Here is a 23459-nt window from a genome sequence, read left to right as displayed (position 1 = left end):
CATTCATTCATTCATTCATGCTTGGAATATTGCATTAGCAACAATAATAGCATTCCTGAAGTTGAAGCATCCCAATTCACAAGCCACCATTCACAATTCCTTATTACAAAACCTTTGATTATTAACACCTATAACACACTATTCCTTTATCTCATTCTTAAACATCTATTAACCTCGAACATCCTAAACATGGGTTCGACTAACCGGTTCTCCTTCTGGTTCTTGACCGTCTTTGTTAACGGTATATGCAAACATCTTTCGTTTTTCTTCATATTATTATTACCTTCTTAGAAACCGTGTACTGCAGAGTTCTTTAATCTTTATTTACATCTTATACGTGAAAAAAATGTACTATATATAATAACAATTAATTTTTTTTAACCAATACATTAATAATTTAATACAAATGTATTCTATTAATATAAGTAGTACTTTTTAAAAGTATATCAAAAAATGGTGAAAATGGATATGAAGGAGACACGTGACATGAGATACGTGTTAGATAATATTATTATGTTCGCGTTACATTGTTTTTAACTTATCTTTTCATTGTAGTTGCGATATCAAGTGCGTTCACGGGCATGTATGGAGTGAACTACGGGCGTATAGCGGACAACATACCACGCCCCGAAAGTGTAGTGACCCTAATGAAGGCGGCTAAGATAATGAACACACGAATCTTTGACGCGGACCATGAAGTTCTCAGGGCTTTTAAAGGGTCAGGTATCGAAATAATGGTCGGGCTAGGGAACGAATTCTTGAGAGATATAAGCGTGAACGAAGACCGTGCTATGAATTGGGTTAAAGAAAATGTAGAGCCTTTTCTACCCGGGACACGCATTGTTGGTATCGCGGTTGGGAACGAGATCTTAGGGGGTGGTGATCAAGAGCTTTGGGAGGTGTTGCTTCCCGCGGTGAAAAATGTATATAGTGCACTTGATCGGCTTCATTTAGCCGATAAAGTTCAAGTTTCGAGCCCACATTCGGCTGCGGTGTTTGCAACTTCCTACCCACCGTCCGCTGGCGCGTTTAAGGAATCGGTTATGCCTTACATGAAACCATTGCTCGAGTTTTTTTCGCAAATTAAATCGCCTTTTTATATCAACACATACCCTTTTCTTGCATATATTAGTGACCCTGATCACATTGATCTTAACTATGCACTATTTAAAAAAACCCCGGGTATTTTCGATCAAAAAACAAATCTACACTACGACAACATGTTTGAGGCCCAAATAGACGCGTCCTATGCGGCCTTGGAGAAAGCGGGCTTCGAGAAAATGGAAGTTATAGTGTCCGAAACGGGCTGGGCCTCACATGGAGACCCAAATGAAGCGGCTGCAACGGTTGACAATGCACGAACCTATAATATTAACTTAAGAAAACGGCTTCTTAAAAAGAAGGGCACGCCTTATAGACCAAAACGAGTGGTTAAGGCCTACGTGTTCGCAATGTTTAACGAAAACCTTAAGCCCGGCCCAACATCCGAGAGAAATTTCGGGCTGTTTAAAGCGGATGGAAGTGTTTCTTATAGTATCGGCTTCACAGGCCTCGTACCTTCTTCAGCAAAATCGTTCGTTGCCACAAAAGTAAGTCGATAAACTCGTAATCACTCATTTTCTCAACAAAATTTTATAAAATATTTGTTATAATTTTTTTTTTTTTTGCAGGGCTTTGGGTCTATACAATTGATGTTTTACACTATATCTGCTGCAGCACTTGTGCTGATATTATCATTGTGAAGCATGTATTTAGAAGCATTCATGTACAATATGCTACAGTATTTCTTGAATACATGTATTCTATTCATTTTTCTCTTATGTGCTAATTCTAAATACATACTTTTACTTTAATATATGAATAAAGAATTTGTCTTGAATGCACCATTTTATACCTATGTTCTTATGATCATAAAAATAGGCTCAAGTTAATATTATGCATAAATTACATAGTGCATTTTATACTTATTATGCAAGAATATGTGATTATTAGTAAGAAATATTGGTTTTTATTAATCTCAACTATCGTCTTTTGGCCACGGTCAGTCCCAACTAATGAATTAGCTGTTCACGGTCCCAACTTTTAACATATTTGTTCCTAACGGTCTGCGACTAACAGAATCCTAACACCGCTAGTTGCAAGTCGCCGGAAAAATGTTTTTGCTGGAAAACTCACATTTTTTCCCGAAAACTCAACATTTTCGTCCCAAATATCTTGGTAACTTTGTATCTGACCTGCATAAACTTTTTTATAGTAAAAGCCTCAATTTTTGAGGTCGCCAGAACCCTAGAACCATTGTCGGAATCGGTTGATGGTGCTCAAGTGGTGGTGGTTGGTTGGTGGTGAGACAATTGGTGGTGGTGGCGCTCTTCATGTGGTTATTTCAGCAAAAAATGTGACTTTTCTGGTAAAAACGTTTTTCCGACGACTTGTAACTTACGGCGTTAGGATTCTGTTAGTCACTGACAATTAGGAACAAATACGCTAAAAGTTGGGTCCGTCAGCAGCCAATTCGTTAGTTAAGACCGACAGTGACTAAAAGATAATAGTTGGGATTAATAAAAACCAATATACCTATTAGTAAAAAGGATTTATCATTAATGCACAAGACTTTTCTTGCAGTCAATACTCAAATGTTACTAACACCATAAGTAAATATTCAACTTAATAAGAAATGAACACAAACAATATAACATAACAATACTTCACATAACAACATAATTATTATTAATCAAGGTTGAAAGGATTTATCACCGCATTTGCATTTCCATGAAAGAAGATAACGGTTATCATCCCAGTGAGACTGATCGCAGTAACGAACCGTCTTATAATGTGGAGGAATTACCAAAGTAGCCTCACAAGGCCTGCAATTCACACACTTGTTTACACACCTTGGTGGCCTTGACCCCAAGATTTTCTTGTTTTTTCCAACACTTGTCACACCTTCATCATCAACACCTAAAATCAACAACAAGATTCATAATTCTAAACACCCTTTTGGATTCAAGTGTATAATATAAGTTTAAGCATTTAAAGCTTGCTTCTTTTCGGTTTTTTAGCATTACCTGACAGGGAATTAACCAATGAAACCGAACTGGTATAATCCAACCGTACCAAAACCGATGGGTCGGTTTCATGATTTTCTGAAAACCAACAATAGTGGGTCGTTTATGGTTAACAAGGTTTCCATACACGCCAAAACTGAACCGATTATATGTATTTTTTTAATATTATAATTATATGTATATTATTAATGTTATGTGATATATTAATATATACAAATGTGTATAACAATTTATTCTATGATAAAAAATTTCAAGCCCAAAACTTTCATGCTCAAATAATATATTGTTTTTTGAGTCATCTTTAGTTAGGCCCAAATTCACGGTTAACGACCCATAACCGATCAGCTATAACCTTCAAAACCGATTAACCAAAACTGTATAACAGGTCGGCAATGGTTATGGTTATGGCTATGATTTTAGGCCAAAACCACCCAAAACCGACGCATGCGCACTCCTATTACCTGATATTGCATGTGATACAGTGAGAAGAAATAAGAGAAAAATGATGGAATCAGATTGATATAACGATTAATAACAAGAGAGAAAGACAAAGGCTTGTTTATTTATGATTTCAAGATTGCATACATCTGAGATCAGAGATTGAACAATAAATAGAAATAAACATAACGGCTAAAACCCTAATACTCGGATCACAACTAATAAGACCGAGTAATTAGGATTACTTATTCAAACATACAACTTAAACTTAATAAAATAAAACACATGTAAAAATAGAACTGATCTTAGATAAGTCAGGCATGCAGGGGTCATTTTTCATTACCCTCCCTTGATCCATGCTCCTTAACTCCAAGCCAATGCCTAAAATACACAAACTTCTCACGAGTCACAGCTTTAGTTAACACATCTGCAAGTTGATCATTCGTGCTGCAATACTCCAACTTCACATAATCTTGATTTACCATTTCTCTTATAAAATGATGCTTTAACTCAATATGCTTAGATCGGCTATGCATAACTGGATTCTTACTTAAATTGATAGCAGACTTGTTATCACAGAACATAGTTGTAGCCTTTTTCTGATCAAATCCCAGATCTTCAAGCACCCTTCTTAACCATATGGCCTGACAAAAGGCAGTAGTAGATGCAATATATTCTACCTCAGTGCTTGACAAAGCCACAGTAGACTGCTTCTTGGAGCTCCAAGTTACAGCTCCACTTCCCAGAGAAAAGACATTAGCCGATACACTTTTTCTATCGTCAGTACATGATGCCCAATCACTATCAGTGAATCCAACAAGATCAACCTCTATACCTTTTTCATACCATATTCCAAACTTCAATGTACCTGCAACATATCTCATAATTCTGCGCGTAGCTCCAAGGTGAATTTTTGAAGGTGACTGCATGAACCTAGCAACCACACTGACGGCATATGCCAAATCTGGCCTGGTATGTGTTAGGTATATCATACCACCTACCATGCTCCTATAGTTTCCTTCATTAACCTTATCAGCACCATCTGCGAGAGTCAGTTTCTCACTAGTGTTCATTGGAGTTTCTTCTATGTTACAATTGATCATACCAAACTTTTCAAGAAGAGTTTTAGCATACTTTTCTTGACCCAAGAACACACCATTCTTTGATTGATACACTTCTAGACCCAAAAAGAATCTGAGCAGCCCCAAATCAGTCATTTCAAACACCTTTTTCATACCTTCTTTGAATTCTTCAATAAGACTCGAGCAAGGACTTGTGCATATTATATCATCAACATATAAACACACATATATAGGCTTGTGATTATCACCTGATTTCACATAAAGAGTAGGCTCATTCACACTTCTAATATATCACTTTTCACCAAAATACCCATCAATCTTTGCATACCAAGCTCTAGGGGCTTGTTTAAGCCCATAGAGTTCCTTGTTCAGCTTGTACACATATTCTTCCTTGCCTGCAACAGTAAACCCCTGAGGTTGTTCAACATAGATTTCTTCAGTCAACTCACCATTAAGAAAAGCCGACTTCACATCTAGTTGATGAATTTTCCAGCCCATTTGAGCAGCAGTACTCACCACAACCCGAAAAGTTTCAAAGCGAGCAACTGGTGCAAAAGTTTCTTGATAGTCTATTCCTTGCATTTGTGAGTAACCTTTGGCCACCAAACGTGCTTTGTGGCGAAGTACACTCCCATCAGCCCCCAATTTTGTCTTGTATAGCCACTGTAAACCAACTAAATTCTTTCCAGGTGGGAGTTTAACAAGTTCCCATATCTTGTTTCTTTTAATGGAATCTAGTTCCTCCATCATGGCATTCACCCATTCTTGCTTCACAACAGCCTCTTCAAAATAAAGAGGATCAGTAACATTCAATGCAAACTGACAGTTGTAAAACTCAGTATCAACCTCAATTTCTTCGGTTTTATCATAAATTTCTTGAAGTTCCTTGGTTCTAGGAGGATGAGTGGGTGTATAGGTATGATCTTGTTGAGAGGATGGTAAGGTAGAAGTGGCTGAGGGTTGAGTTATACTGAAAGGTCCGGAGGTTCTGTGTTGATCATGATTAGATGATGACTGATGGCTGGATGAAAGAGTTCCAGGCGTTTGAAGGCCTTGCGATGATGATTGAGCTGTAGGTGATTGTATAGGTGTTTGGTTAGGTGATTGAGGTATTTGGTTGGGATTGGTAGATTGATTAGATTGTGAAAAGGTAGGTTCATTAGTGGGAAACAGATCAATGAAGTTTAGCTCATAGGAAAGGCGTTCCTCCTTGTTCCATTGCCATTTCTCATACTCAAGAAACTTAACATCTCTTCTCGTTAGGAACTTTTGTGTGGCAGGGTTATATAATCTATATCCCTTACTTTGAGTAGAGTATCCAATGAAGATACATTTCTCAGACTTGTCATCAAGTTTTCTTCTAAATTGCGAAGGAACAAGGCCATAGGCTACACATCCAAACACCTTGAGATGATTAACACTTGGCTTTCTATTAGACCAAGCCTCTAAAGGAGTTTGATTGCGAACAGCCTTTGTTGTGGCCAAATTGATCAAATAAACAGCAGTGGCCACTCCTTCGGCCCAAAAATAATTAGGAACAGCCATACTCTTGAGCATGCTTCTTGTCATTCCCATCACGGTCCTATTCTTTCTTTCAACCACCCCATTATGCTCAGGAGTGTAGGGAACTGTCAATTCTCTCTTGATGCCGTGAGACTCACAAAACTTATTGAACTCAGTGGAAGTATACTCACCACCTCTATCTGACCTCAATACTTTAATAGAGCATTCACTCTCTTTTTCCACCATAATTTTGAATATCTTGAACTTAGAAAAAACATCTGACTTATTAGAGATGAAATACACCCAGCACATTCTAGTGTAGTCATCTATAAAGAGAACATAATAGTGGCTACCACCAAGGCTAGATACTTGCATTGGTCCACATACATCAGTATGAACTAATTCCAGCTTCTTGGTGGCTCTCCAAGACTTGAAAGGAAATGACTCCTTTTCCTGTTTACCTACAACACAACCTTCACATTTTTCTGCCTTTTGGATTTTAGGTAATCCATAAACCATTTTCTTATCATGGAGTAACTTGAGACTTTCAAAGTGGTAGTGCCCATATCTCATGTGCCATAATTTAGAGCCAACATCAATAAGTGTGCTAGTGTTGGAATCGGTTCCAGCCTTGGAAGCATCCAAGAGGAACATATTATTGTTTAGAACTGGCACACTCATTAGGATGTTGCCTGTAGATTTATTGGTAATGACACACTTGCCCTCATCAAACAATAGGGCATAGCTCTTTCTCATTAATTGACCAACACTTAACAAATTGTAACCAAGTTTAGGGGCATAATAAACAACATCAAGAAGTTTGGAATTACCATTTTGAGTCTCAATCTTGACAGTGCCCTTTCCATGAACTGCAAGTTCCTTCTTGTCTCCAAGTTTGACCCCAATTTTAAAATTTTTATCCAGGTAGGCGATGCAATCTTTGGCTCCTGTCATGTGATTTGAAGCTCCTGAGTCCAAGAACCAAAGGGTAGTTTCATTACCCGATGACTCTTCATTAGTGAGAGCCATAAATAGCCGTTCATCATCTTGTTGACTTTCATTTTCAGCTGATGCAGTAGTAGCAGTCTCTTCATTGTACCAGCAGTCTTTCTTATCATGTCCATATTTGTTGCAGTGTGAGCAGTGAGGAATTTTGAAATTAGGAGAATTCTGACCTCTCCCACGCCCCCTGCCCCTGAATGAGAGTCTTCCTCTTCCTCGGAAAAATGAGTTCTTGGTTTTATTTGACTCTTTCATGATCTGTAATGCTTGGGCTTCACTTCCACTAGACTTCTCGGGAGTCCTGCTGTTAATCCTTTCTTCTTGGGACTGTAGGCACCCCATTAATTTCACAGGTGTAAGAGTAGCAAGATCATTGTTGATCTCAATTGATGGTACTACATAATCAAACTTTGCTGTGAGACTCCGTAGTATCTTCTCCACAACAACTTGATCAGCAATGTTCTCACCAAAAGCCCTCATCAGACTGACTAAGGCCATAACTCTACCAAAGTAATCTCCCACAACCTCTCCTTCTTTCATAAGGAGATTTTCAAAGTCCCTTCTAAGGCCTTGCAATTTTACAGCCTTAACTTGTGAGTCCCCTTGGAACTCAAGCTTCAGAATTTCCCATGTCTCCTTGGCAGTGGAAGCAGCAACAACTCGAGAGAATAGTTGATCATGTACAGCTTGTTGAATAATAGCCATAGCATGAGCATCTTTCTTTTGAGAATTCTTGAGTTTGCCTTGATCTTTCTCAGTTTCATCGACACCATCTTGAACTAGGTCCCATAGATCACGAGATCTAAGGATCGTCTTCATACGTATACTCCAATATTCATATCCTTCTCCCTTAAACACAGGTATAGGTGTAGGTGCAGTGGATAGGGTACTGGTATGATCGGCCATGAATTAGGGTTTTGAGAGAAGATGAATTAGAGAGGAAACGATTGATAACTGTGCTCTGATACCAATCTGATGGAATCAGATTGATATAACGATTAATAACAAGAGAGAAAGACAAAGGCTTGTTTATTTATGGTTGCAAGATTGCATACATCTGAGATAAGAGATTGAACAATAAATAGAAATAAACATAACGGCTAAAACCCTAATACTCGGATCACAACTGATAAGACCGAGTAATTAGGATTACTTATTCAAACATACAACTTAAACTTAATAAAATAAAACACATGTAAAAATAGAACTGATCTCAGATAAGTCAGGCATGCAGGGGTCATTTTTCATTAAAAAATAGCTATGAAAGTTAACAACTTGATTCCAAGTAGGTAGGTCTTTGCAGGTGCCATCAATAGTTTATAACAAACTACTTGAAGAAATTTGAATATATGATATAAATAGAAGAAGAATATGATCAGGAGCCTGTGAGATATTAATAATAGTTGTCCTGCATGTAGTAGTACTATTACAAAAATAGTGAATATTAATAATACTAAAAAGAATATCTTGAGGGGATTGGGTTACTATTTATGTAGGGAATACCATATGAAGAAACACTAAGTGAACCCCGGGCAGATTACTGGTAACCTGGGGGTTAGATAGATGTTTCCCACGAAGGGTTAGACCCTGAGAAGATGGTTCTTCTGATAACCTGCAAAACAGACACCGTGAGCTTGTCACTGAGAAGGGGGGGGGGGGGTTCCTCCTTGTGACCACCCTCCGGCGTGAGAATCAGACTAGATTGCTCTTTAAATATAAATGTATATTAAGAGATTGCTAGAGCAGATATCAGGTATAATATGATGATATCAGATAAGATGAGATGGTCATACCATTTGGGGTATTTATAGCCGAAGGTAGGTTTCCAAGGAGGTGTGGCCGGCTGCAACAGTGTTCCTGTTCCACCAACAGTGGCCTACGCACGTGCCCTGCTGGTAGTTGGTGGGTAGGCAGCGGCTGATAGTGACCAGGCCTGCTGTGTACTATTCCTTTTCCACCAACTGCCGGCTACGCACGTGGTATGGCAGTAGTTGGTGAGTAGGCAGCGGCTAATAGTGACACAGTACAGGAGCATGTTGCTCGCCATACTGTGTCAGTAAGCTGTCGTATCTTTAGTCAGATCTTTTTCCCATACCTCGTCAGGTACAGTACAGAAGATCTTCCTGTATCGTACGGACTGGCTTATTTGGGCGGGGAGTATTCCCCCTCCCGCCCTTGTGCGGGATAGTTCCCGGCTTCGCTCATTCCTTCAGGCGACACTGAGTGATTGAGAGCTAAGTGCCTTGTGCGTGTAGCCTTGCTGCGCGGGTGGCCTTCCCTGATGGCTTGTATCCGAGGCTGCGGGGACAGGCGGAGTCCTTCACCATCGGGAGGCATTTCCTGCGGGACCAGCTTGCGTACTGCGCGTAAGGACGTCACGTCTCTGAGCATGGTTGGTCATGCGGATCCAGTTGGTTTCTGCGCAGACGTCCCTCTTCAAGGTGAGTCTTGCGGGTCCAACTGGGCTCTGCTGGGACCTACCTCTTCAAGTCCCCCCAGTCCAATGTTCTTCTCATGAGTGTTTAATAAAGTGAGGTGAACTTTTGGACTTTAAGCAGAGGGTTTTGAAAAGGGTTTAAGGTTTTCCATGGGGATTCCTCCCGCGGAAGTCCTTGTCACTTGCAGAAATTCCCGAGTTTCCTGCTTGGTCTTTGGGTATGATGCGGGTAGGCTGTAACCTCCTCGCAAGTCAGGAGCGTTGAGTCCCACTTGTGTGGATTCTCCGTGAGGTTTTGGTAGTTTTGAACATAGTGATCAATTATGTTAAAACCATCAATTCCATCCTGGAGCTTCAAACAACGTAGTTCTCGACGTTCCCGCTATGCGGGGATGTTATTTCCGTTTCCGCAAGCATTGCCCAGAAGATCCTTCTTGGTTTCAATTCCCAGCGGAGCGCTAGGTATGTGAAGGGTTTTGCCTTAACACTGTACCTGCGCTCGTCTTACGGTTACTTTACTTCCAAGGTATTCCTGGCGTCAATTCCCTGCGGGTGCTAGGTATGTGAAGGGTTTTGCCTTTACACTGTACCCGCACCCGTCTTATAGTTACTTGGTTGCCGAGGTGTGACATCTGCCCGAATCCGACCCGACCCAGGTACCCGTTTTCTGATCCGATTCTTTTTACGGTTTAAAATTTAATTATTTTCTTTTAAAACTTGACATTTAAAATATATATATTACTAATAATATTTTCCTTCCCGCCTCTTCCTCTCTCTTCCTTTCCGCCGTCCCGCCCTTAAGCCTTGAACCCCTTCTCTTAATTTTTGTTTGTCCTGTTTCTTCCCGCCTAAGGATGTCTGCGCAGCTCCACGCGCCAGACTCCTTACAAGGAAGCCTGCGTGAAGACCATCTGTTACTGCGATACGCGAGGCGAACTGTCCCCGCAGCGCGCTAAGGATTATAGTTCTTCCCGCGACGCGCTTAAAATTGTAGTTCTTCCCGCAGTGCGCTAAGGTTTGTTCTGTCTGCCTTCGCGCTCGCGCGCTCGAGCCTTCTCGCGCTAAACCCCTTTGAGTCTTTTTTTCTGTTTAATCCAGCTGTTTACTTTTGTGATGTCTTATCTTCTGTGCTGACCTATCTTATGTCTGAAAAGTTACTTTCGGCGCAGCATGCGCACCAACCCCATTGGTTGGCAGAAAAAGTGACTGACATTATCTTTTGAGATCTGCTTTTCCATGCTTTGACCAATACCTTTATCTGACCCTCCCATGCCTGTTTACTGTTACCTGTCAGCTTTTCCCTTGTCCCCTGCAGCTGCCATATCTTTTGATATCTTTTGCTTTTGGAATCTTTTGCTTTTTGGAGATCTTTTCCCCTTTTTATGGGATTATGTTTTCTAGGGTTTCCCTATAAATAGTATTGTTTTCTTAATAGTTTATCACTACACACAAAACACTTATTATCTGCCTTGCTCTCTGCCGTTGATCCTCTGCCGTCCCCTCTCTCTGCCTTCGTCCTCTCTCCTGTTCTGCCCTGTTTTCCGGTAATCTATAATATATAATAATTTGTTTAAGTTACTTATTAATTATGCTAACTTATAATCGAGACTTAAAACCAATCGTTAAAACAATAATCTTTAATTATAGGTTAACTTGTGCTTGTTTAAAGTTGGTTCTTGCTTTATCTTTCACCGCACCGTTTATCAAGTGAGTAATCTCGTACCTAATCCCTTTTTTATTTTTAATGTTTTGGGATGTTCATGTGTTCATACAAACTTAGAGTCTTAAACTTGTTTATGAACTTTAGTCGCGCAGTATCCCATGTGTTGAGGACGTAGACTTGGCTGTTTATTTGTATGTGTGGATCATTAACCGTCTTGTCGGTCTATTCCGCAGTTCTCATGGTACCATTAGATGAACACGGGAGAACTATCGTTTATGATTTTCTCTTTTGTTTACACTTGCACAGTTTTCTTGTTTTTATGCTCAATTGGGAGCACGGATTGACTATGAGCTATGAATCTTAGACTTGGTCCCGATCTGATTACACCCTTGTTGAAAACCAGACATACACATGTTGCGCGCAGATTTATTGTTATCTATGTATGGTATTAAACTTGATTTCTCACCAACACGCAAGTGTTTGACGTTTATTTTAACACATGTTCAGGTTTGCTGTAGCTACATTTGGAGCTTGTGGACACGTAGGACGTTTTTACTTTTGGACCTAGATTAAAATGTATCAAGACAAGTTATTATTGTTCGAATATTTTGTCTTATAATATATTGATTTATGTTATCTTGTGTTTACGTTGCGCGTGCGTGAATGAATATATTTATTAAATATTGACACCCAATAGTGTCACGAGTAATGAAACAATATGTGGCGCCCCGATGTATAATCCGCCTTTGGTCGGGGTGTTACAGATTGGTATCAGAGCTCGTTGACTTTAGGATAGGTGGTTAGACGTAACGGCCTAGAATACCTAAGAGTCCCTTCTCGCGCATGAGAGAAATCTCATGTTTACGCGCTTATTGTTAATTACTCGTTATTTATAAATATGCTTGCGCAGACGCAGCGTATGGTTTTATGTTTTATTTCGCGATATTTCGATTTTTGCTGAATTTCGATTTTTATTGATTTTACTTACATATTCGTTTGTTGGGATTGAAAATCCGAAAAGTCATGGTGATACATGAATAGTTGATTTTCAAATTCCATTTACGATTATGTTCTGAGGTTGGAGACTTGAAAGGTCATGGTGATACATGAGTTGTCAACCTCCAATACTCATTTTCTTGTATATTTTATAGAGGATTGAAAAGTCATGGTGATACATGAATCGTCAATCTCCAATACTCGTTTACTAGTCATTTTAAATTGAGAATTCGGAAAGTCATGGTGATACATGAATTGTCGATTCTCGATTCGAATTTGTTATCTGTATTAAGTTTGCATTCAAATTCATGTTCTACTTTAACTGTTGATGGTATCTAACCCCGTGAAACCAAGCTTTATAAGATTATACTTTGCGCTAAGATATTAACAGAATTAAAACTTTTATAGAATGCCTCCGCTATCAGCTCGTTATCAAAGGAGAGAAGCCTCGCGCAGGCGTAGACAGCAACGTTCCCAGGAAATGGCCGCCGCGATAGCCCAAGCCTTAAACCAAAATAATCCCAACCCCTCCGGATACAATATTAAATCCTTCAATTCGGGTAACCCTCCAAAATTCACAGGACTTGAAGGAGCCACCGTTATGCTCCAGTGGCTCGAGAAAATTGAAAATACTTTCCTCCATACCCAATGCCCTCCTGTCAGACGAACCCTATATGCTTCCAGTGTCCTGGAATCTAGAGCGCTTACATGGTGGAATGGAGTAGCTCATGCGCGTGGCGCAGAAGCTGCTTCCAGCATGCTCTGGGAGGAATTTAAGGATCTCTTGACGCGAGAATTCTGCCCTCCCAACGAAGTAAAGCGCCTGGAGGAAGAATTTTGGAACCTGAAACAGTACAGTGGCGAAGCGCGCGAGTACGCGACGCGCTTCCATGAACTAAGCCTGCTTGTCCCACACCTAGTTACCCCTTCCCGCCGAGCCATCGAGAAGTTCCTTGGGGGTCTCCCCATGGAAATCCAAGATTCTGTATGGGCCAGAAACCCACTAACCCTCTCTGACGCCGTCGAGTTGGCCGCTGTGCTCAGCGACAACCATGTCAGGGCAGGAACCCTGTTCCTGCGGGGAGCTGAGAAGACCAAACCCACCAAGACTGCCCCTGAACCAACAGAAACCAAACCAGAACCCTCAAACCATAACAACCCGAAGCGTAGGCGCAGACAAGTTTACGCGCTTACCAGCCCACCCATTATCCAGCAACCCTACCTACCTCCAGTATACGCCCCTACCCCACTGTCAGCCTACCCAACACCTCCTGTAGTCCACAACTATGCCTTAACCAATCCCGCACTCCCTGCCCCGCCACCTAAGAAACCCTACACAGGAAACCAACCCTTTTGCCCAACCTGTAGATTTCATCACCCAACCCAAGCCCCATGTCGACTTTGTCACCGATGTGGCCGCGCTGGTCACATGACGGAAAACTGTAGAGTTCTTCCCGCCAACCCAATCGCACAAACACCACCAACCTACCCGCAAAACCCTCAACCAACTTACCTTAATCCACGACCCAGGTCGTGCTTTAACTGCGGTGATCCCAGTCATTTCCGGAACGCGTGCCCAAGGCTACAAGTACAAATTACGCAAGCAAATCCGGTTAACCAAATCTCGAACCAAGTGACGCGCGGACGAGCTTTTAATATAACCGCGCACCAAGCGCAAGCGAATAATGACGTAGTTATGGTACATTTTTGCTTAACGGACATTATGCTTCCGTACTTTGTGATACTGGCGCCGATAGAAGTTTTATTTCCCGCGCGTTTGAGCAGAAGCTTGCGCGACCGCGCGATAACTTAAAAGAAAATTTTTCAGTTGAATTGGCTAATGGTGAAACTGTTTTAATTAACTCCGTGATTAAGGATTGCACGCTTAACCTTAACGAAAACGATTTTCTAATCGACCTCATCCCCATGCCTCTTGGAAGTTTCGATGTTATCATTGGTATGGACTGGCTCTCGAATAATCGCGCCGAAGTTATTTGCGCCAAGAAGTTGATTCGCATTCCTCGAGAAAACGGTGATCTTCGCATCTACGGCGAGAAACCCTCCAGTGGTCTTAAGCTTATGTCTTGCGCCGAAGCCCAAAGACTCATGCGGAAGAAGTGTATTGCATTTTTAGCCCATGTGGTTAAACCCGATGAAGGAAAGAAGAAACTTCGCGAAATCCCTATTGTGCGTGACTTCCCTGAAGTTTTTCCCGATGATCTTCCTGGTATCCCTCCCGCTCGTGAAGTCGAGTTTCGTGTTGATCTTGTCCCTGGTGCTTCCCCCGTAGCCAAATCTCCTTATCGTCTTGCACCCGCTGAAATGCAAGAATTGGCAAGTCAACTTCAAGAGTTGACCGCTAAAGGATTCATTCGCCCTAGCTCTTCGCCCTGGGGTGCTCCGGTGTTGTTCGTTAAAAAGAAAGATGGTACGTTTCGCATGTGTATCGATTACCGCGAGTTGAACAAACTCACCATTAAGAACCGGTATCCCTTACCGCGTATTGACGACCTCTTTGATCAACTCCAAGGTGCCTCTTGTTTCTCCAAGATCGATCTCCGTTCTGGTTATCACCAGTTGCGCATCCGCGATGAAGATATTCCCAAGACTGCTTTTCGAACTCGTTATGGCCACTTTGAATTCTTGGTCATGTCCTTCGGTTTAACCAACGCACCCGCCGTTTTCATGGATCTAATGAATCGGGTGTGTAGGCCTTTCTTGGATAAATTTGTGATCGTGTTTATCGATGATGTTCTGGTGTATTCTAAGACCAAGACCGAGCATGAGCAACATCTTCGGTTGGTGTTGCAAAAGCTTAGAGCCGAGCAGCTCTTTGCCAAGCTCTCCAAGTGTGAATTCTGGTCTGATGAAGTACAGTTTCTTGGTCATGTTGTAAACAAGATGGGTATTCATGTCGACCCATCCAAGATTGAAGCAATCAAAAACTGGATTACACCGACCACTCCTACCGAAATCCGTTCCTTTTTGGGCTTAGCTGGTTACTACCGGCGATTTATTTCGAACTTCTCAAAGATCGCATTGCCTTTAACAGCTCTGACGCACAAAGGTAAACCGTATATTTGGGGCTCGAAGCAAGAAGAAGCCTTTCTGACGCTCAAGCGTTTGTTGTGTGAAGCTCCTGTCCTTGCGCTACCTGAGGGTAATAAAGATTTTGTCGTGTATTGCGATGCATCCAACCAAGGTCTCGGTTGTGTTCTTATGCAACGAGGCAAGGTTATCGCTTACGCATCAAGGCAACTCAAGATTCATGAAAAGAATTATACAACTCACGATCTCGAACTTGGTGCAGTTGTATTTGCCTTGAAGATCTGGAGACACTACCTTTATGGTACTAAGTGTATCCTCTACACTGACCATAAAAGCCTTCAGCATATCTTTGATCAAAAGGAACTTAACATGAGACAACGTCGATGGAACGAACTCATCAGCGATTACGATTGTGAGATCCGGTATCATCCTGGTAAGGCTAATGTGGTAGCCGATGCGCTCAGCCGAAAACCCTGCCAGCTTAACTGTATCTTGCCGCGCACCCAGCTTCACTTCGCGCCGATTCAAAGCAACCTTGAATCACGCATTCGTGACGCGCAGCGCGCATCCATCAGTAATGGTAACCTTCGCGCCGAGTTAGCGTGTGGCGCGGAAGCACATTTTGTCCCTAATCTGAGTGGAATTCTCTGCTATCTCAATCGCATCTGGATCTCCAATGATGAGAATCTTCGCTCTGTCATACTGAGTGAAGCGCACAAATCTCGGTATTCAGTTCATCCTGGTGCTGACAAAATGTACAAAGATTTGCGCCTTTCTTTTTGGTGGCCTGGTATGAAAAAGGATATTGCTGTGTTCGTATCTAAATGCCTAACTTGTTCTAAGGTAAAAGCTGAACATCAACGCCCATCTGGTTTGCTCGAACAACCTGAGATTCCTACGTAGAAATGGGAAAGTATAGCAATGGACTTTATTACCAAGTTACCCTTGACTGCAAGCAAACATGATAGCATTTGGGTAATAGTGGATCGATTGACTAAGTCTGCTCACTTTCTGCCCATTCGTGAAACCTACCGTGTTGAACAACTTGCGCATCTATATGTCAAGGAGATTGTCTGCCGTCATGGTACTCCTTTGAGCATCATATCCGATCGCGATGGCCGTTTTATATCTCGCTTTTGGAATTCTCTCCAAACTGCGTTAGGAACTCGTTTGGACATGAGTACTGCATATCATCCTCAGAATGACGGACAGTCTGAGCGAACCATTCAAACCCTTGAGGATATGCTACGATCTAGTGTTCTTGATTTTGGAGGTAATTGGGATTCGCACCTGCCTTTGATCGAGTTCTCTTATAATAACAGCTATCATTCCAGTATCGGTATGGCCCCATTTGAAGCACTTTACGGTCGTAAGTGCCGCTCCCCGATTTGTTGGAGCGAAGTGGGTGAAGTTCAAATCACAGGACCCGAACTAGTTCAAGAGACAACCGATAAAATCGCCAAGATCCGTGATCATCTGCTGACTGCCAGAAGCCGACAGAAGAGTTACGCAGATCGCAGGCGAAAGCCTCTCGAATTTCAAGTTGGTGATCTTGTTCTCCTCAAAGTGTCGCCCTGGAAAGGTGTTGTCCGCTTTGGGAAGAAAGGTAAGCTTGCTCCTCGTTATGTTGGTCCATTCAAGATTCTCGTGCGGGTGGGAAAAGTTGCCTACAGACTTGACCTGCCGCCCGCACTCAGTAATGTGCATCCAACGTTCCATGTGTCCAATCTCAAGAAGTGTTTAGCCGACGAGAACCTTCACATACCACTTGATGAAGTTCAAGTTGATGAATCCATGCATTTCGTTGAGAAGCCTGTTGAGATTTTGGATCGCGAGGTAAAGCAAACCAAGCGCAGTCGTATCCCTATTGTTAAAATTCGCTGGGAGTCCAAGCGCGGAGCCGAGTTTACATGGGAAAGGGAAGATCAAATGAAGATCAAGTACCCGCACCTGTTCTCTGCGCAGCCTACTTCGAGATAAATTTCGGGACGAAATCTCTTAAAGTAGGGGAGACTGTGACATCTGCCCGAATCCGACCCGACCCAGGTACCCGTTTTCTGATCCGATTCTTTTTATGGTTTAAAATTTAATTATTTTCTTTTAAAACTTGACATTTAAAATATATATATTACTAATAATATTTTCCTTCCCGCCTCTTCCTCTCTCTTCCTTTCCGCCGTCCCGCCCTTAAGCCTTGAACCCCTTCTCTTAATTTTTGTTTGTCCTGTTTCTTCCCGCCTAAGGATGTCTGCGCAGCTCCACGCGCCAGACTCCTTACAAGGAAGCCTGCGTGAAGACCATCTGTTACTGCGATACGCGAGGGGAACTGTCCCCGCAGCGCGCTAAGGATTATAGTTCTTCCCGCGACGCGCTTAAAATTGTAGTTCTTCCCGCAGTGCACTAAGGTTTGTTCTGTCTGCCTTCGCGCTCGCGCGCTCGAGCCTTCTCGCGCTAAACCCCTTTGAGGCTTTTCTTCTGTTTAATCCAGCTGTTTACTTTTGTGATGTCTTATCTTCTGTGCTGACCTATCTTATGTCTGAAAAGTTACTTTCGGCGCAGCATGCGCACCAACCCCATTGGTTGGCAGAAAAAGTGACTGACATTATCTTTTGAGATCTGCTTTTCCATGCTTTGACCATACCTTTATCTGACCCTCCCATGCCTGTTTACTGTTACCTGTCAGCTTTTTCCTTGTCCCCTGCAGCTGCCATATCTTTTGATATCTTTTGCTTTTGGAATCTTTTGCTTTTTGGAGATCTTTTCCCCTTTTTATGGGATTATGTTTTCTAGGGTTTCCCTATAAATAGTATTGTTTTCTTAATAGTTTATCACTACACACAAAACACTTATTATCTGCCTTGCTCTCTGCCGTTGATCCTCTGCCGTCCCCTCTCTCTGCCTTCGTCCTCTCTCCTGTTCTGCCCTGTTTTCCGGTAATCTATAATATATAATAATTTGTTTAAGTTACTTATTAATTATGCTAACTTATAATCGAGACTTAAAACCAATCGTTAAAACAATAATCTTTAATTATAGGTTAACTTGTGCTTGTTTAAAGTTGGTTCTTGCTTTATCTTTCACCGCACCGTTTATCAAGTGAGTAATCTCGTACCTAATCCCTTTTTTATTTTTAATGTTTTGGGATGTTCATGTGTTCATACAAACTTAGAGTCTTAAACTTGTTTATGAACTTTAGTCGCGCAGTATCCCATGTGTTGAGGACGTAGACTTGGCTGTTTATTTGTATGTGTGGATCATTAACCGTCTTGTCGGTCTATTCCGCAGTTCTCATGGTACCATTAGATGAACACGGGAGAACTATCGTTTATGATTTTCTCTTTTGTTTACACTTGCACAGTTTTCTTGTTTTTATGCTCAATTGGGAGCACGGATTGACTATGAGCTATGAATCTTAGACTTGGTCCCGATCTGATTACACCCTTGTTGAAAACCAGACATACACATGTTGCGCGCAGATTTATTGTTATCTATGTATGGTATTAAACTTGATTTCTCACCAACACGCAAGTGTTTGACGTTTATTTTAACACATGTTCAGGTTTGCTGTAGCTACATTTGGAGCTTGTGGACACGTAGGACGTTTTTACTTTTGGACCTAGATTAAAATGTATCAAGACAAGTTATTATTGTTCGAATATTTTGTCTTATAATATATTGATTTATGTTATCTTGTGTTTACGTTGCGCGTGCGTGAATGAATATATTTATTAAATATTGACACCCAATAGTGTCACGAGTAATGAAACAATATGTGGCGCCCCGATGTATAATCCGCCTTTGGTCGGGGTGTTACACGAGGTACTTGGCTTCAATTCCCTGCGGGTGCTAGGTATGTGAAGGGTTTTGCCTTAACACTGTACCCGCATCCGTCTTACGGTTACTTGTTCGCCAAGGTTTTCTTGGCTTCAATTCCCTGCGGGTGCTAGGTATGTGAAGGGTTTTGCCTTAACACTGTACCCGCATCCGTCTTACGGTTACTTGGTTGCTAAGTTATTCTTGGCCTCAATTCCCTGCGGGTGCTAGGTATGTGAAGGGTTTTGCCTTAACACTGTACCCGCATCCGTCTTACGGTTACTTGTTTGCCAAGGTAAGGGGTATTTTCCCGCCTACTTTTTGATCTTTTTGAATTTTGAATTTTGAAATTCGAAGAGTTGGTGGAAAGAAGAACAGTCCAAAACTCTGAAACGTCGTGCGACGGTTTCTTCTGACTGTGTCAGATCGTGCAGGAAGTTATGGTGACGTGACAGTACATGGTCATTCCAGACGCTTTTCCAGACGCTAAGTGAACACTAAGTGAACCCCGGGCAGATTACTGGTAGGGGAAAAAGATCTGACTAAAGATACGACAGGTTACTGACACAGTATGGCGAGCAGCATGCTCCTGTACTGTGTCACTATTAGCCGCTGCCTACTCACCAACTACTGCCATACCAGTAATCTGCCCGGGGTTCACTTAGTGTTCACTTAGCGTCTGGAAAAGCGTCTGGAATGACCATGTACTGTCACGTCACCATAACTTCCTGCACGATCTGACACAGTCAGAAGAAACCGTCGCACGACGTTTCAGAGTTTTGGACTGTTCTTCTTTCCACCAACTCTTCGAATTTCAAAATTCAAAATTCAAAAAGATCAAAAAGTAGGCGGGAAAATACCCCTTACCTTGGCAAACAAGTAACCGTAAGACGGATGCGGGTACAGTGTTAAGGCAAAACCCTTCACATACCTAGCACCCGCAGGGAATTGAGGCCAAGAATAACTTGGCAACCAAGTAACCGTAAGACGGATGCGGGTACAGTGTTAAGGCAAAACCCTTCACATATCTAGCACCCGCATGGAATTGAAGCCAAGAAAACCTTGGCGAACAAGTAACCGTAAGACGGATGCGGGTACAGTGTTAAGGCAAAACCCTTCACATACCTAGCACCCGCAGGGAATTGAAGCCAAGTTCCTCGGCAACCAAGTAACTATAAGACGGGTGCGGGTACAGTGTAAAGGCAAAACCCTTCACATACCTAGCACCCGCAGGGAATTGACGCCAGGAATACCTTGGAAGTAAAGTAACCGTAAGACGAGCGCAGGTACAGTGTTAAGGCAAAACCCTTCACATACCTAGCGCTCCGCTGGGAATTGAAACCAAGAAGGATCTTCTGGGCAATGCTTGCGGAAACGGAAATAACATCCCCGCATAGCGGGAACGTCGAGAACTACGTTGTTTGAAGCTCCAGGATGGAATTGATGGTTTTAACATAATTGATCACTATGTTCAAAACTACCAAAACCTCACGGAGAATCCACACAAGTGGGACTCAACGCTCCTGACTTGCGAGGAGGTTACAGCCTACCCGCATCATACCCAAAGACCAAGCAGGAAACTCGGGAATTTCTGCAAGTGACAAGGACTTCCGCGGGAGGAATCCCCATGGAAAACCTTAAACCCTTTTCAAAACCCTCTGCTTAAAGTCCAAAAGTTCACCTCACTTTATTAAACACTCATGAGAAGAACATTGGACTGGGGGGACTTGAAGAGGTAGGTCCCAGCAGAGCCCAGTTGGACCCGCAAGACTCACCTTGAAGAGGGACGTCTGCGCAGAAACCAACTGGATCCGCAGGACCAACCATGCTCAGAGACGTGACGTCCTTACGCGCAGTACGCAAGCTGGTCCCGCAGGAAATGCCTCCCGATGGTGAAGGACTCCGCCTGTCCCCGCAGCCTCGGATACAAGCCATCAGGGAAGGCCACCCGCGCAGCAAGGCTACACGCACAAGGCACTTAGCTCTCAATCACTCAGTGTCGCCTGAAGGAATGAGCGAAGCCGGGAACTATCCCGCACAAGGGCGGGAGGGGGAATACTCCCGCCCAAATAAGCCAGTCCGTACGATACAGGAAGATCTTCTGTACTGTACCTGACGAGGTATGGGAAAAAGATCTGACTAAAGATACGACAGCTTACTGACACAGTATGGCGAGCAGCATGCTCCTGTACTGTGTCACTATTAGCCGCTGCCTACTCACCAACTACTGCCATACCACGTGCGTAGCCGGCAGTTGGTGGAAAAGGAATAGTACACAGCAGGCCTGGTCACTATCAGCCGCTGCCTACCCACCAACTACCAGCAGGGCACGTGCGTAGGCCAATGTTGGTGGAACAGGAACACTGTTGCAGCCGGCCACACCTCTTTGGAAACCTACCTTCGGCTATAAATACCCCAAATGGTATGACCATCTCATCTTATCTGATATCATCATATTATACCTGATATCTGCTCTAGCAATCTCTTAATATACATTTATATTTAAAGAGCAATCTAGTCTGATTCTCACGCCGGAGGGTGGTCACAAGGAGGAACCCCCCCCTTCTCAGTGACAAGCTCACGGTGTCTGTTTTGCAGGTTATCAGAAGAACCATCTTCTCGGGGTCTAACCCCTCGTGGGAAACATCTATCTAACCCCCAGGTTACCAGTAATCTGCCCGGGGTTCACTTAGTGTTTCTTCACCATAATAAAAGATGTATCATATATGACAGCAAAGTCAAATATGTTTGGAGAATATGGGACAGGCTTCCTGTTATTAAATCAAATTCTTTTCCCGCTTATAACTTAACTGTTTATCTTCATGGTTTTGGCAAAATGTTGCAGTTGCACTTGCTTTGATATGACTTATTATCCAGAATTATGAGCCATGGTTTCTTTTTTTTACTAACATGGCAACATTACCCTTGTGATATGAACTTGCCAAGAAAACAATGTGACATTAATAGTTAACTGGCTTTATCCTTTTGGTGGGGTTGGTTGGTCAAACTTGTTAAATGTGGTAAAATTAACCTCTACTCTTGAGGGATTACATTGAATTATTGATCATTAGAGGAGTGGGTGTGGTCCGTGATGGCCACCCACCACGCGTTATATCTATGCAAACACCGCCGCCGGTGGTGGGTATCACGCGTGATGGTAATCCAGCGTGATGGCCATCACGTGTATTGAACCAAGAAATTTGAACGTTGGGGATTTTTTGACCGTTGGGTGGGGGGATTTAATAAAAAAAAATTAAACAGTATAAATAAACAATCATTTCAATCCAACTCAAAACACTCTCAATCTTTTACTTCATTCAAAACAATAAAATATGGAATTTTCGAGCAACTTGGTTCCGTTAGACACCGATAGTTCTTCGTCTACGGACGATGACATTGTCGAATGATTCCCGTTGTTATATAACGAACTTGAAGGCCCGAGCCGTCCAAAGAAAAAAAATGGTGAATCGTGATCGTATACATGCCCACGAAGTACTAATGAACGACTATTTTGTATAGGAGCCGAAATACAATGACGAGACGTTTAGGGAACAATTTCGTTTGCGTAAATCTTTATTTTTAAAGATTGTAGCCGACGTCGAAGCAAGCGAAAAATGGTTTCAAGAATCTTACGACGCGAGGGGCAAACGAAGTTTTACGGCGCTTCAAAAATGCACATCCACTATTCGCCAATTAGCGGCAGGTAACCCACCCGACCAATTCGATGAATACTTACAAATGTCTCAGAGAACTTCACGTGAATGTCTGCAATTCTTTTGTAACGAGATTATTAAATTGTATGGCAAAGAGTTTCTACGAAAACCAACAAGACACGACATTACATGTCTTTACGCCGCACATGAGGCTAGATGGCATTTTCCAGGGATGCTCGGTAGCATCGATTGTACACATATCGAATGGAGGAATTGTCCACGAGAGTTTCGAGGGGCGTATGTTAGGGGTGATATCAAACGACCGACCATCTCACTTGAAGCGGTTGCGTCAAATAATTTATGGATTTTGCATTCTTATTTTGGTGTTCCCGGCTCAAACAACAACATTACTGTTTTGTACACGTTACCGTTGTTTCAGAGCGTAACAGATGGTACCGCACCTTTATGTCCGTATTTTGTCAACGGGAGATATTACAGACGTGGCTACTATCTTGTCGATGGTATCTACTCGCAATTGTCTGTTTTTGTGAAAGCCTTTCCGTTTCCTGTCGAGGACAATGAAAAGGCATTCAAGAAGTTGCAAGAATCAGCAAGAAAATATGTCGAGAAAGCTTCGGTGTCTTAAAGTGTAGATGGTGCATACTTAGTCGACCGGTTCGTGCAATGAAAAAACCCACGATCTCTAGCTACGTATATGCATGCATCATATTACACAAATGTTAATTAAAGAAGATGGAC

General features: G+C 42.3%; 1 pseudogene; it reads left to right on the top strand.

The window, feature by feature from the left end:
- The first annotated feature begins 455 nt into the window (after positions 1 to 455).
- LOC143565274 (glucan endo-1,3-beta-glucosidase 14 pseudogene) lies at positions 456 to 1742 on the top strand (annotated as a pseudogene).
- The last annotated feature ends 21717 nt before the right edge of the window (positions 1743 to 23459 follow it).

The sequence above is a fragment of the Bidens hawaiensis genome, unplaced genomic scaffold, assembly GCF_021521415.1.
Source record: "Bidens hawaiensis isolate Kalapana, Puna unplaced genomic scaffold, B.hawaiensis_p1.1 tig00022311_1, whole genome shotgun sequence".
NCBI classification, from domain to species: domain Eukaryota; kingdom Viridiplantae; phylum Streptophyta; class Magnoliopsida; order Asterales; family Asteraceae; genus Bidens; species Bidens hawaiensis.
Note: the sequence above shows the minus strand (reverse complement) of the source record. Positions and strands in the feature narration are given on the sequence as shown.